Genomic DNA, 12,333 nt, shown 5'->3' with positions numbered 1-12,333 from the left:
ATGTTGTCTAGAAAAAAACCATAGACCAAGAATATTTTTTACCAGTCTGAAGATGGCTTCAAAGAGCTGAAACCGGTTACCGTCAGTAAAATTAAAGTGGAAAAGGTTTCATATTTGTTTAATTATGATATATTATAATAGAATTCCACCATGAATCGTCAATTTCAAAAAATAGAAACAAAACAAGTGATTTTTTTCTTAAATATTCACAAAATTTCCGGAACAGGGTTAAATGCCCGCCATTTTCCTTAAAACCATGTTTTCAAATAATTTATAGTACGGTTTTTGTAAAACTCGTAAATTGACGCAATTTGAAGTGGCGCCATCTACTTTTCAAACAGTTGTTAATCTCGTCCACGATGGTGTATGATATAATATGTTATATATTAAAGGATAACAAATAATTATAAGCAATAATTAGTCATCCGAAATACTAATACAAATTGAAAATATCTCCTGAGTAAAAATAAATGCCGCCAACGGGAATTGAACCCGTGCCTTCTGATGTCAGGTCAGGTGCTCTGTATCCACTGAGCTATGTCGGCTTATTTCCAACCCACCAAATGATTTAATATGTACTAGTACCTCAATCAGCAATTACTGCTTATTATATTTTTTCACCTCTAAACATCCAACTTTATTTTTGTAGGAAAGGCTTTTTTAGTGCTAAATTTCTCACTAGATGGCGTCGAGACATATGATATCTTCATTTATTAGTGAAATAATTTAAACTTGTCAAATATTATTATTTTCTTAACTTATTTAATTTTAACCCTCAGGTCGCATAGCATTGAGGCACTTTTTTCTTCGTTGCACCGATATAAAACGCAAAAAATACACTTGTATCACAATATAAAAATAATATAATAAAGTATGACGCTGAGACACGAGGCGAAGCAAATCAAAATGGAATTTTGTGTTTTGAAAAAAACGGAAAATATTAAAATTTTATTTACAAAATAATACAAATTTTACTAAAGATATTTCGTTCATAATCCCTTTTTACATTAACAGTACTATTAATACAAAGTGTCAGCTTATTATAGCGCCATTTATTGATTCAATCATCGCAACAACTTTCGGTTACCAGTCGGGGGAGATAGAGTTCATTCCTTAAACGGTGTTGACTTCGTCTTTTCAACGCGATTTACGTATGGTGTGCATATATGTGAGCTTTAAAACACGTTCATTCTATGATTAATTCAGATCATATTCATATCCTAAATTACAAAAGACGCCCCCTAGAAGTCGTGGGTTGAATTCGCCTCCGGTGAAGATTATGAAATATGGGAGGAATTTTTCAATACCTCGCGGAGTAATTTGGTTTTTGCTTCAGACGTTTGAACGCAAAAAAATGTGAAAACCTTCTACAAAATGTGCTCATATCATTGCATAAATAATAAACTGAAAAAGTGCCCTAATAATACAGAATGAGAAAACAAATAAGTTATTTATAACATCGCTTTGTTGCACTATTCTCTTGCCATCGCGCATACCTTGTTAGAAAGAGATTACAATAGTTACATCGCCTTTGTTATTTTATAAACAACATTATGAAATTCTAATCGTCTTTTTTTATGTGTTTATTCAGTTTTTTTTTATTTGTACAATATTTTCTCTTACTTAAATCCTACAAAACTTATCAATCAGTTTAATTTTAAGAAAGCTCTCACTTTTCCTATTTATTAGCTTATAATAATATATTTAATTTCAACTTGATATCTTGATCCTCAATATTATTTGTTTTTATTTTTCACGGAGGTAGAACGATCTAATTTTCGTTTTGATTTTTGAATAAGATGTCTCATTTTTATTGTCTTCAGGTAATGCGTTAAATAATTCCGGAATTTTATGTCTTTTTGTTCTATCTCCGTATACATTGATCAGTATTCGTGTGACGCCATTGTTGGTAGTCTATTTCTTTCGAATTTTCACTGGTATTATAAACATTCAAGATGCCGCGTTCAGCCAAATAGTATCTATAAAAGTGTTTCGAATAAAAAAAGAAAAAAATGTTTTTTAATATTGAATTCAACTGAGAGTTTATTTTTAATGACACCAATCGCTCAAATTTTATATTTTATTCTTTTTTGTACAAATATTTTAATTTCATAATAAAAATACATAGGCTCAGCGAAAATGCGTCGCGGCCTGAGGCTAATAATGGTTTAACTATTTAGTTTCAATTATATCGTTGTTAATATTTATTTAAAAAGCCTGATATGTTTATTCACATAAATATTACTTGAGCATCATTAAATGATTAATCATGTACCTGCAATGATTATTAAAAGCCTTGTGAAAAAGGTTAAGCAAAAAGTTGCGTTGCGTTTTGTTAAGCCCTTTCATTTTAACATCTATATGTATAATACGTTTGTGATATAAGTGTATTTTTTGAGTTTTAAATAGTTACAGCGAAAAAAAAGTGCCTCAATGCTTTGCGACCTGAGGGTTGGAAGTCAACCAAGAACTCTTCTGTTTTCAAAAGATTTTGAAGAACTTTTGGTCAACAGATCATTGAATATAACTCGAGGAATGAAGCAGTGCCCCCAACATTATGTTACCGTATTATTAGGTTAAGAGTAAAAAAAATAATATTATGAAAAATCATGTATCCAAGTTTTAAAAGTATTTGTACAGAGTATTAGGCCTCCCAGAAAAATTATTATACTCTAATGCAGTATTGTACCAAAAAACTTCATGTATTTCAATAGAATGGGTTATAAGTAAGGCATAATAATTGTTGTCCCCAAATGTCAAGCCACTGAATAATAAGTATTGAAACGATCTGGCATTGCCTCCTTTTTTAAGAAACGTTGGCTATAGAAGGAGGTAACGCAACAAGGCATAATGCCCCAAAAACAAATCACTTTAATGAGATAGTATATTATTCTGATTGCCAGTGCAAGAACCTACTTAGTAAATTGCTGTCGGTACTTGTCAGTTGAAGTGATTTTAAAATTCAATTAATGTGCGTATTCTTGCGAATTAATAAAGACATTATCATGTTTACGAAAATATAAATTAAAAAGTGAGCGTTAATAAATATATATATAACATTTAGTTAGCGATTCTAGCTAAGATTTTTATAAGAGGCAAGGAAAATTGTGCGTCAAAACCTTGATATGCAAAAATTTCTCAAATTTTCAAGATCTATGAAAATATATTTTTAAACATCAAGCAATAAATACAAATTTTAAACGATTTCTTTAAACAAACATACAAATTTTACGCGTTCATGATTTTAAGTTTTTTTTTTAAATTAAATAACCCACAAACGTGTGATAAATGAAACGTGGGTGGATTTATTAACTTTAAGCATTTTATTTATTTCCGCATTAATGTTAAATTCAAAGACAAGGCTTGCTGTTCTCTATTTTTTAATCTGTGTTTATTATATGTCTGTCCAAAAAAGAAAAGGTGATAGAACGAGGTTTGTGAATGATATACCCGATTCATCTTAATCTTTGACTTAATCATAACTAACCATCACGCCATTTCTACAGTTGTAAGCAGATATGATAGACCAACACAAAAATCGGTCTCGACTCGAGACTCCTTCTTTTATTCACATTGATGTAAAAAATATTGAAAAGAAGATAAGCGCAATAATTTAATGAGAATTTGGTCGCTGGTATTTCAGGCAGTTAAGTTTTATATCAATATTACAAAATGAAATAGTAGAGGTTATTATAGACAGAGGTCAAAAAGGAATGTTATTAAAGAAAATATAAAAACCTAAAACTTAATGTTATTCAATTATCAATAAGTTCATAAGAATGTTTCGCAAATTTCCCAAACCCTTATTTAATTTAATAATACGAATGCAAATTGAAAAGAAACGATATAATTTTCCATCCTTTTGGGTAAGTTGGAAAAAGGTTTTCTCAATACCTAATTCTTTTTTTACCTAGTTTAGCTCCGGGCATATATTCAGATAAGCCAGTTTTGCCGTTTTCTCGATATAATTCTGTGGCGGAGCAATTTGGATAAAATATTTTAATTCTTGGCTCCCTTCTTTTTATGGCATCCTGGTAGTTTTAATATGTTTTCCACGCTTTTTATACCGTTATTCATGACTTAACATAAAATTTGTTGTTAATTTGAACAAAAAAAACTTAATAATAATATAATATTGTTAATAAACGGACCCCGCAAAACCACATTCTTACAAACGTGATTCTCATATGTATCATTTTACCGCTTATGTATCATGATCGCTTGTTAAGACAGGTGTGATGCGCAGTCACGCGATACGCTGCTATATAAGTGAAGTGATACGGCCGCTTTCATCTCGAGTAGCTTTTTGCCAGGTCATCAATATATATTTATTTATAAGTTACATATTACGCCAAATAATGATACATAATATGTATTGGATATATGCACAATGATATTTACTAGTAAAATTTATAGTGATGAAAAGCTGCAATACCGGCGTGAATACATTATGGCCCAGTCAATAAAGCAATCAATATTAGTTTCTCTATAGGCAGTGCCTGTTCTAAGAAACTAATCATGACCTTAATTTGTGTTGTTTGGTGCGTTATTTCAAATATTGTAAAATAAAAAAAAATATAAATATATATTTATTAATCGAGTGATGAATTCAGCGATGAAACCTGTGATGAAACATGCAATGAAACTTATGATGAAACATGCGATGTAATAATCACTGATGAAACTGGCGATGTTGTGTTGATTTAAGAGATGAAGTACGCGATGTAATCACTGTTGAAACTGCCGATGTTGTGATGAATCTAGTGATGAAGCACGCGATGAAATCACTGTTGAAACTTGCGATGTTGTGTTGAATCTAGTGATGAAATCACTTGTATCAATTAATTAATGATATTTGAAAATATATACGATCATATAAAAATTTAGGACGAGAGTGCATCCACAACTTGATTGTGATCTGATACAGAAATTAATGTATGTATTAAAAAAAATAATTGAACCTTCCTCTTCGTGGACTGGCTATTGTTAAATTGCATTTTTTTGTTTTTTTCTGTAACTACGAGGCTGCAATGAATTCCCTGGTGAGAGATGTTAGTAATCGTCTAATCGAACTTTCTAGGTTCAATCGAGCTGTTTACTATGATCGTTCTTTTAGTGTAACAGGCCCTCTCATCTGTAATAGACTTCCCTCACCTCTTACTAATCTCCAGAATTTGGCTGAATTAAAACGGGCTTTAAAAACAAAATTATTTAAAAAATCTTACCATTTATAAATTTTAACTTCTTTTCAATATTTTATAATAAGCCAATATTCTAAAACTCCCGGTAATTGTTTGGTTTCGGTTGTCTCCTTATTGTACCTTTTTAAAGTGTCTGCTCAGAAAATTCTCATTTCTGAGCACAAACTGCCTCCTGTTTTATATTATGTTTTAGTTTTAATATTCGTGTTTTGTCCTGTCCTGCTGTTATTGTTATTCTAAGTTTTGTCATCACTTTGTATAAACAGTGTATTTAGTGTTAAAATATTAGATCTGTATTGGGTAAGGTCCACAGTAGGAATAATTTTAAGAACAACTAATACTGAATTACCATTTTTTTAATGTTTGTTATACGAGTAGTTAAGCGCACTTGAAGTGAAATGACCTTAACTGCGCTATATAAATTATGCCATGTTATTATAATTATTATTATTATTATGAGCGGCTTATGATTTTGTGTAAGTTTACTTTTTCAATAAATAAATTAAATAACATTTAAAAAGTTTTTTTGGTTTGACTGAGAAGTGAACCCTCCTCCCCATATGCTGGAGTCAATTGAACTAACAACTAAGCCAAATCCTAATTTGGTAGGACCGACATTTATTTCGTATATGTATCAACTGCTTTAATGTCATCCAATTTCACAGAAATGCGTGCAAGTGTGTATTGCCATCAAAAATTGACAGAATTAAATTTATTTATTTATTTATGTCTATTCTTGAATACACATTTTACAATTTTTTACAGTGGTTTATATTGTAGTACAGAGAAAAAAGTACATAAAAATAGGTATAAAAAATAAAGAACATAGGTTGATGTAGGTAAAACTGTGTGTGGTTGATATTGTATGTTACGTGAACACCTTACTAGGAGAACCTGTGCTGAGGTGTTTACGTGTTTGTGATTAAGTGTGACAGGTATTTATGTGTTGTAGTAGAAAGTTTTTTTTTTTTTTTTTTTCACAGCAAATGTTATAGTGGTTTATTTCAGCTTTACAATATAATATTATGATCTCTCAATTTGTACATGAAACGAAGTTTTAATCTTCCCGTTACTGATCTTGAAAATTTCCTCCATTAATATTTGAGTAATTTACACGTTTACATGTAGAAAAGTTTTCATTAGCTTACAATATTTTTTGGAGATATATTAATGACCTATACAAAATTAACCATGCATTTTAACGTCGATCACAAACTAAAAGTATGACAAAACGGAATATGATAATAACTGGTTACGTTAGGGAGGGTTTGGTTTTAGGTTAGGTAAGGTTAGGTTAGATTAGTGTGTGTCAGTAGAGGTCCGTGACTTTTCAGTGAGCTAGATCAGTAAGAAAAATACAATATTAGTGATGTCGTTGTAGCCGAAATCGGTCTTTTAAATTTCTGTTTTTTTAAATATTTTTTCAGTTCGAGGACGATTTTCTTGTCCAAGCTGAAAGAATCCTGAAAAACTGAAAAAGAAAATTATTTAAAAAAAAATATTTTCAATAATCTTTCAATCAATTTATCAATCTTACCTAGCTCGCTGAAAAGTCAAAGACCGCTACTGGTGTGTATTGTGCGTTTTTACTTCAATTTTCACCATTTTTGTGTTTTGCCATGGATATTTTTCAGCTGTCATTCGAAATCCATCACTTTTTCAACATTCTCTAATCAATTACCTAACATCTCTGATACATGAACGGCAAGGTATTTTCCTGCAATAGCGCATTAGCGTTACCGCTCAGAAAGTGAAGTTAGCCGGAGAGGTCTCCGCCAAGTTTACATATAAATTTCATGCCAATTAACTCCGCAGTAATTAACGTTAACTTAAGTGAGAGTAGCGTGAACGGCATCCTCTTAAAATAGCGAGGAAGTGAGAGGAACAAATTATCGGGACCTCACGGGAATAAGGAACTTTGTCAATTAAGTTTAAAACTTTTCGATAATAGAAAAAAAAACTTTTAAAGACATACAATTTATCTACATAAAATTACCTTATGAATAATGAACAGTTGATACCCACTAATGAATAGAAAATCGACGCAATAGAGTGGTTGATCGCAAAACTGGTTTGTATAAACTGCCGATATTGACTGATTTGGTTTTTGTAAATGACTTTAGGTCCGAATGGCCAAGTGGTTAGAGGCGTTTTTTTTACAAGACAGATCCTGGGTTCGATTCCCGGTTGAGACCTTTACTTTAAAAAATATTTATATGTATTGTTTTGTTTTATCTTACATTTAGATTTATTAGTATTATCCTCTTTTTTAATGTTTTATTTACCTTAAAGTTTATTGTTTTACTTTAAAAAATGAAAATATTTCTCAGTGGTGTAATTTTTTTCTCGTCTCACAATACACATTAATTCTAAAGGTAATACAAAATAATGAATTAATAATATATATGTCTAACTATTTATTTATTTTTCGTTGTATCTTTTTTTATTTCTAAATCATTCCATAGTACTGATATATTTAAAATTGTATGGCGTGTGGGTAACTTCCCCATATTCTGGAGTAAAAAAATTATTTTATACCTAATGGGGGTATTGCACCACCTTCTTGATAACTTATTCAATGTATAACGTGTTTTATGTTTTACATTTAACGATTTCATTATAAATAAAGTCCAAGTTTACTATTCGGTGTCAGAACCTTTACTCTACTGGATTCAATTCAATTCAATTCATTTCAAAAACATTACAAAATTGTTAATTTCAATGCGTTTTTAAAATATTTTTATAATAAGAATTCTTAGATTAATATAAACAGTGTGTATATCAACTATACAAGTGAAAATAGAGCTTGCCTTTTAAAGGAAGCTTCATTGATGCTAAAAATGTCGATATCCGAATTGATTCTGTTCAACAGCAAGATTGCTCTCCCCACAGGCATGACAATTGGCAGGCCGGGAGATAAAATAGTCTATGTTGTCGGTGACGTAGATAACCATCGGGAACATAGAAATGAATGCTCTCTATGATGACCGAGTTTTCAAGCCATCCACGAATCAGTCTAAAGAAATGTGTAGCAATGCGCACATCTCTCCTGACCCGTAGATAGTTCATTCCGAGCATACCCAAAAGAAAGTCAGTGGGATAGAGCCACGGGTAGTAGCCATACTCCCTCATGGAGAGAAATCTCGAGAATTTCTTCTGAACTCTCTCCAACATGAGAGAATACTTTACCTGGTGTGGACTCCAAATCACCGACCCACTTTCAAGTCTACTCCTTATTAAGGAATTAAATAAAACTATAAGCACCCGGTTATCTCTAAAATTCCTTGCAGTGCGTAGAACAAAGCCCAGAATTCTAAGTGAAGTGCTACATGTCGCCTTAATATCGCCGAAAAGAGGAGTGGGCCTAAATTACTGCCTCGGGGTACCCCCGATCGAACAAAGAAATGTTTAGATTGGAATAGTCCGTGACACACAAACTGTTTCCTGTCTGCAAGATAGCTAGCAAAAAAAGTAAGTAGTCTTATGGAGAATCCTATTGTATCAAGTTTATTGAGTAAAACGTCGTGATTTACAGTATGTGGCTGTATGTCATTTAAGTAAGCCGAGATTTCAACCTATTGCAAGTATATATTTACAAATATCTGTTACCCTGTGAATAAACTATCAAAAAGATGGTAAAATACCCTCTATTACTATAAAAAAGCCCCAAAAAGGGTGTTAAATAATTAAATAAATAATATAAAAACTTTTCTAACTCACTTACAACAGTATTTAAAATATATTTATCACGTTAGCTTCACACAACTACTTCTAATTCACCTGCCATCGGATGGATTGTATTTATTATTCCCAATTTTATGCCACACGAGGACAATACAGAAGACAATACAATATTGTCCTGTACCTGTTCCTTAAACAACCTCGACCGCACAGAGTAGGACAATGGTACAATACCACACGGAGAATAATGAGTATTGCTAATTTATTAAAAATCTCTTCAAATGATTGGTAATCCGATTAAAAACGGGATTGCAAGTCGTTTCCTGAAAAACTTTTAGTAAATTACTAACACGTGTTCATGCACCTGCATTTACGTTGGTAATATACAATGACTAAATGCAGAAATATTAAGATTTTTTTTTAGTACAATATTTTACATTTCTTATTACAATTTACTAATTTCGGCCTCACTGGGTGGCTAACCCGTGCTGAAGTCTCCATTTTATAACACAAAAAATATTCACAATCATTTATAGAAAATATATATAATAATGTTCCGAAATCGTGATAATTCGTACGTATTTTACGAAAAGTTTATTTGGAAACCTATCAATTCGTTCGTTATAGGCCTACAATCTCGATTTTAACCGGATGACGAATAATTTGCCGAGATACTTAAGAGGAAGCGACAAGCCAAAAATGTGTATATTCTTGTTGTACCTTATATTGTCAAAAATGTAAGTAATAGGCTAAATTAAATTAAAATCGCTTGGCAAACGGAGTATAGAAACGTTCGATTTAAGCACAAAAGTGTTTTTTTTTAAATTTATTTTGTAAATAATTTTATCAGAAACTAAAAAAGTTAATCAAAGGAAACTGCCACAGAAGTTGATGTTGTTTCCTTTACGCGTTCATACATTTCTATTGAAAAAAAATATTTTTTAGTAGTTTACATTCATATTTTTATTGTGTAATATTTTTTTTTATACTCTACTCAGGAGAAACGATAGGAAAACTTTCAATTTATCTAAAGTATATTTTTTGGCATTCATAATTTACACCAATTCGTTATAAACGTTGAAATTTAAAGTTGGGCGTCTTGTACATGGCTAGGAGATTCTTCAACAGTGACCAGCTGCTGACCCTGTACAAGTCTCAAGTCCGCCCAACTATTGAATTTGGGAGCCACCTTTAGGCTGGTGCCCCGAAATACTTAATAAACCTGCTTGAATCTGTGCAAAGGAGAGCGATCCGTCTGATTGACAATTCGATGTTAACAGACCGATTGCCTTCTCTAATGCATAGACGCAATGTTGGCATGCTGTGTCTGTTCTACAGGTATTTCAATGGAGCCTGCTCCAAGGAGCTAGCAGCATTGATTCCTGATGCACCGGTGCACGTGCGCGAAACTCGACGGACACGAACTGAACACCCGTTCACGGTTGACGTTGGCTTCATGAGAACGGGCCGTTTTTACGACTCGTTTTTGTGTAAGTCGGCTCGTATGTGGAACGAGCTACCGGCATCTGTTTTTCCTCCCTCCTATAATCCGAGCCTCTTCAAGGCCCGCATTAACAAATCCCTTCCTACAGCCCCTACCTTATTCCACCTCACAACGCCGCCCAACCGGGTGGTGACATAGTTCCCCTGTCTGTACACTGCACAGGCACTACACTGACACTCTTGTGAGGTGTCACATAAAAAATAAAAAAATAAAATAAACATTTAATATGATTTAAGATTTTCACGGCAAAAGTATTTTTGTGATTTGTTTTTGGGGTGTTATGCCGTGTTGCGCTAACTCCTTCTTTAGCCAACGTTTCGGACAGCATTGCAGTGTCCATCATCAGGGCAGATATGTTATTTTGTGTCACAGGTGTGTAGATGTGTTTGTGTCATAGTCTCAGATGTGTTAAATAACACATCTGCCCTGATGATGGACACTGCAATGCTGTCCGAAACGTTGGCTAAAGAAGGAGTTAGCGCAACACGGCATAACAAAAAAAAAAATATATATATATATATATATATATATATACATTAATCAAAATAGTGATTTAGCATTTAGCTTCGCCTTAATAAATTAGCAATATTCGTTATCAGTAATTTTTCTCCGTGCACAATTCAAACGTGGAACGCTGCGAAAAAGGATATACGACGACGCGCGTTACGAGCAAGTTTGATAAAAATATTAGGTCTCATGACCGAATTTTTTTAAAATTTACTCTTTTTTCCCTGGGGGTATTTAATTAGACGGGCTATGACGGTGGCTCGACTTTCGCGAGGTGTGGCGAGAGCTTTAGTGGTCTACAACTGAGAATAAAATACGAGTATAAATCACCATCAGACAGTGAGAGATTAATTGTTCGGCATAATATGTATATGAATTATGTATTCAGAAATAAAAAAAATGCATGAATCGTGAAAACTTAGATACCGATCACCTTCTTACCACAATGATTCAATAATTCTTTGTTAAAATTTAATTAGTCGATGGCACTGACGAGAAATACCAACAGAAATTTGTAGAAGGCGAGTCTCGTTTGCCCAAAGTGAGAACAGTTTTACATTCTTTGTTTTTTTTAAATATATTAATTAGTAAAACCTCATTTTTTATATTTAAATATTGGATATAATATTCGTGATTTTTAAATGAAAATTTTAAAAAGTAAAAATGGTCACATCTGGTACTTGAAACCAGAAACGCCTTGCCGGGGCGCTGCTATACCAACTGAGCTAATGTAACCCTATTTCCTTCGGTCATGTTAAACTGTATCATACTTCAAATAAGAACTACAAACATTATCTTGTTTTTCTCACATTGTACATTTATATTTTTATTTTCATTAACCTATTTAAAGTCTAGGAGACGAGAGGTATTTTGTAACCAAGTAAAAGAAAAAGCGGCCTTATAAAAAACGTTGTGAATATCATTCAATCGATAAGCTACCGTATATGTACTAATTGAAAAGTAAAATGGAAACTAATAGTTTGAATAATAATGAACTTGAAATAACAATTTTTAATTTTAGAATTTCGGAATTATTGCAAGGTATTTTAAATGTTCTATATACTACGTCTACATTATGAATATGTTGTAAAAAAATACCATTTTATAAAGTAAATAAAATTATTTTAAATTTAATAGTATTATTGTTAAGTTCTGCAAGTATTTTATGGTTTTTGTTATTGTTACAGCTGTTTCGGCTTTCAAGGTCATTTTCAAACTGTGGTTATAACCACGTTAAGACGACTTATTTATATGATTCTATTTTACCCTTTCCCAATTTAAAATGATTTATTACCGGTTAAACCGATTTACTCATAAAATAATTATGACAATAGATTTCATATTCTGTGGGGGTATTTTGAAGTTTGTTTTCGCCACATTAATGTTATCTAAATTGTTTAATAGTGATGTGGCTGCTATTAATGTATTTAAATCTGAAAA

The 12,333-nt window shown here is 32.0% G+C and overlaps 1 non-coding gene across 1 annotated transcript; it reads right to left on the bottom strand.

Moving 5' to 3' along the window:
- Positions 1-471: 471 nt before the first annotated feature.
- TRNAS-UGA (transfer RNA serine (anticodon UGA)) lies at positions 472-545 on the bottom strand. The gene has a single exon. It is a non-coding gene; the product is annotated as a tRNA-Ser (tRNA).
- Positions 546-12,333: the final 11,788 nt, after the last annotated feature.

This window comes from Hesperophylax consimilis, chromosome 24, assembly GCF_061612785.1.
Source record: "Hesperophylax consimilis isolate HC1 chromosome 24, BYU_Hcon_1.0, whole genome shotgun sequence".
Taxonomy (NCBI): Eukaryota; Metazoa; Arthropoda; class Insecta; order Trichoptera; family Limnephilidae; genus Hesperophylax; species Hesperophylax consimilis.
This window is presented reverse-complemented; position numbering and strand designations above follow the sequence as displayed.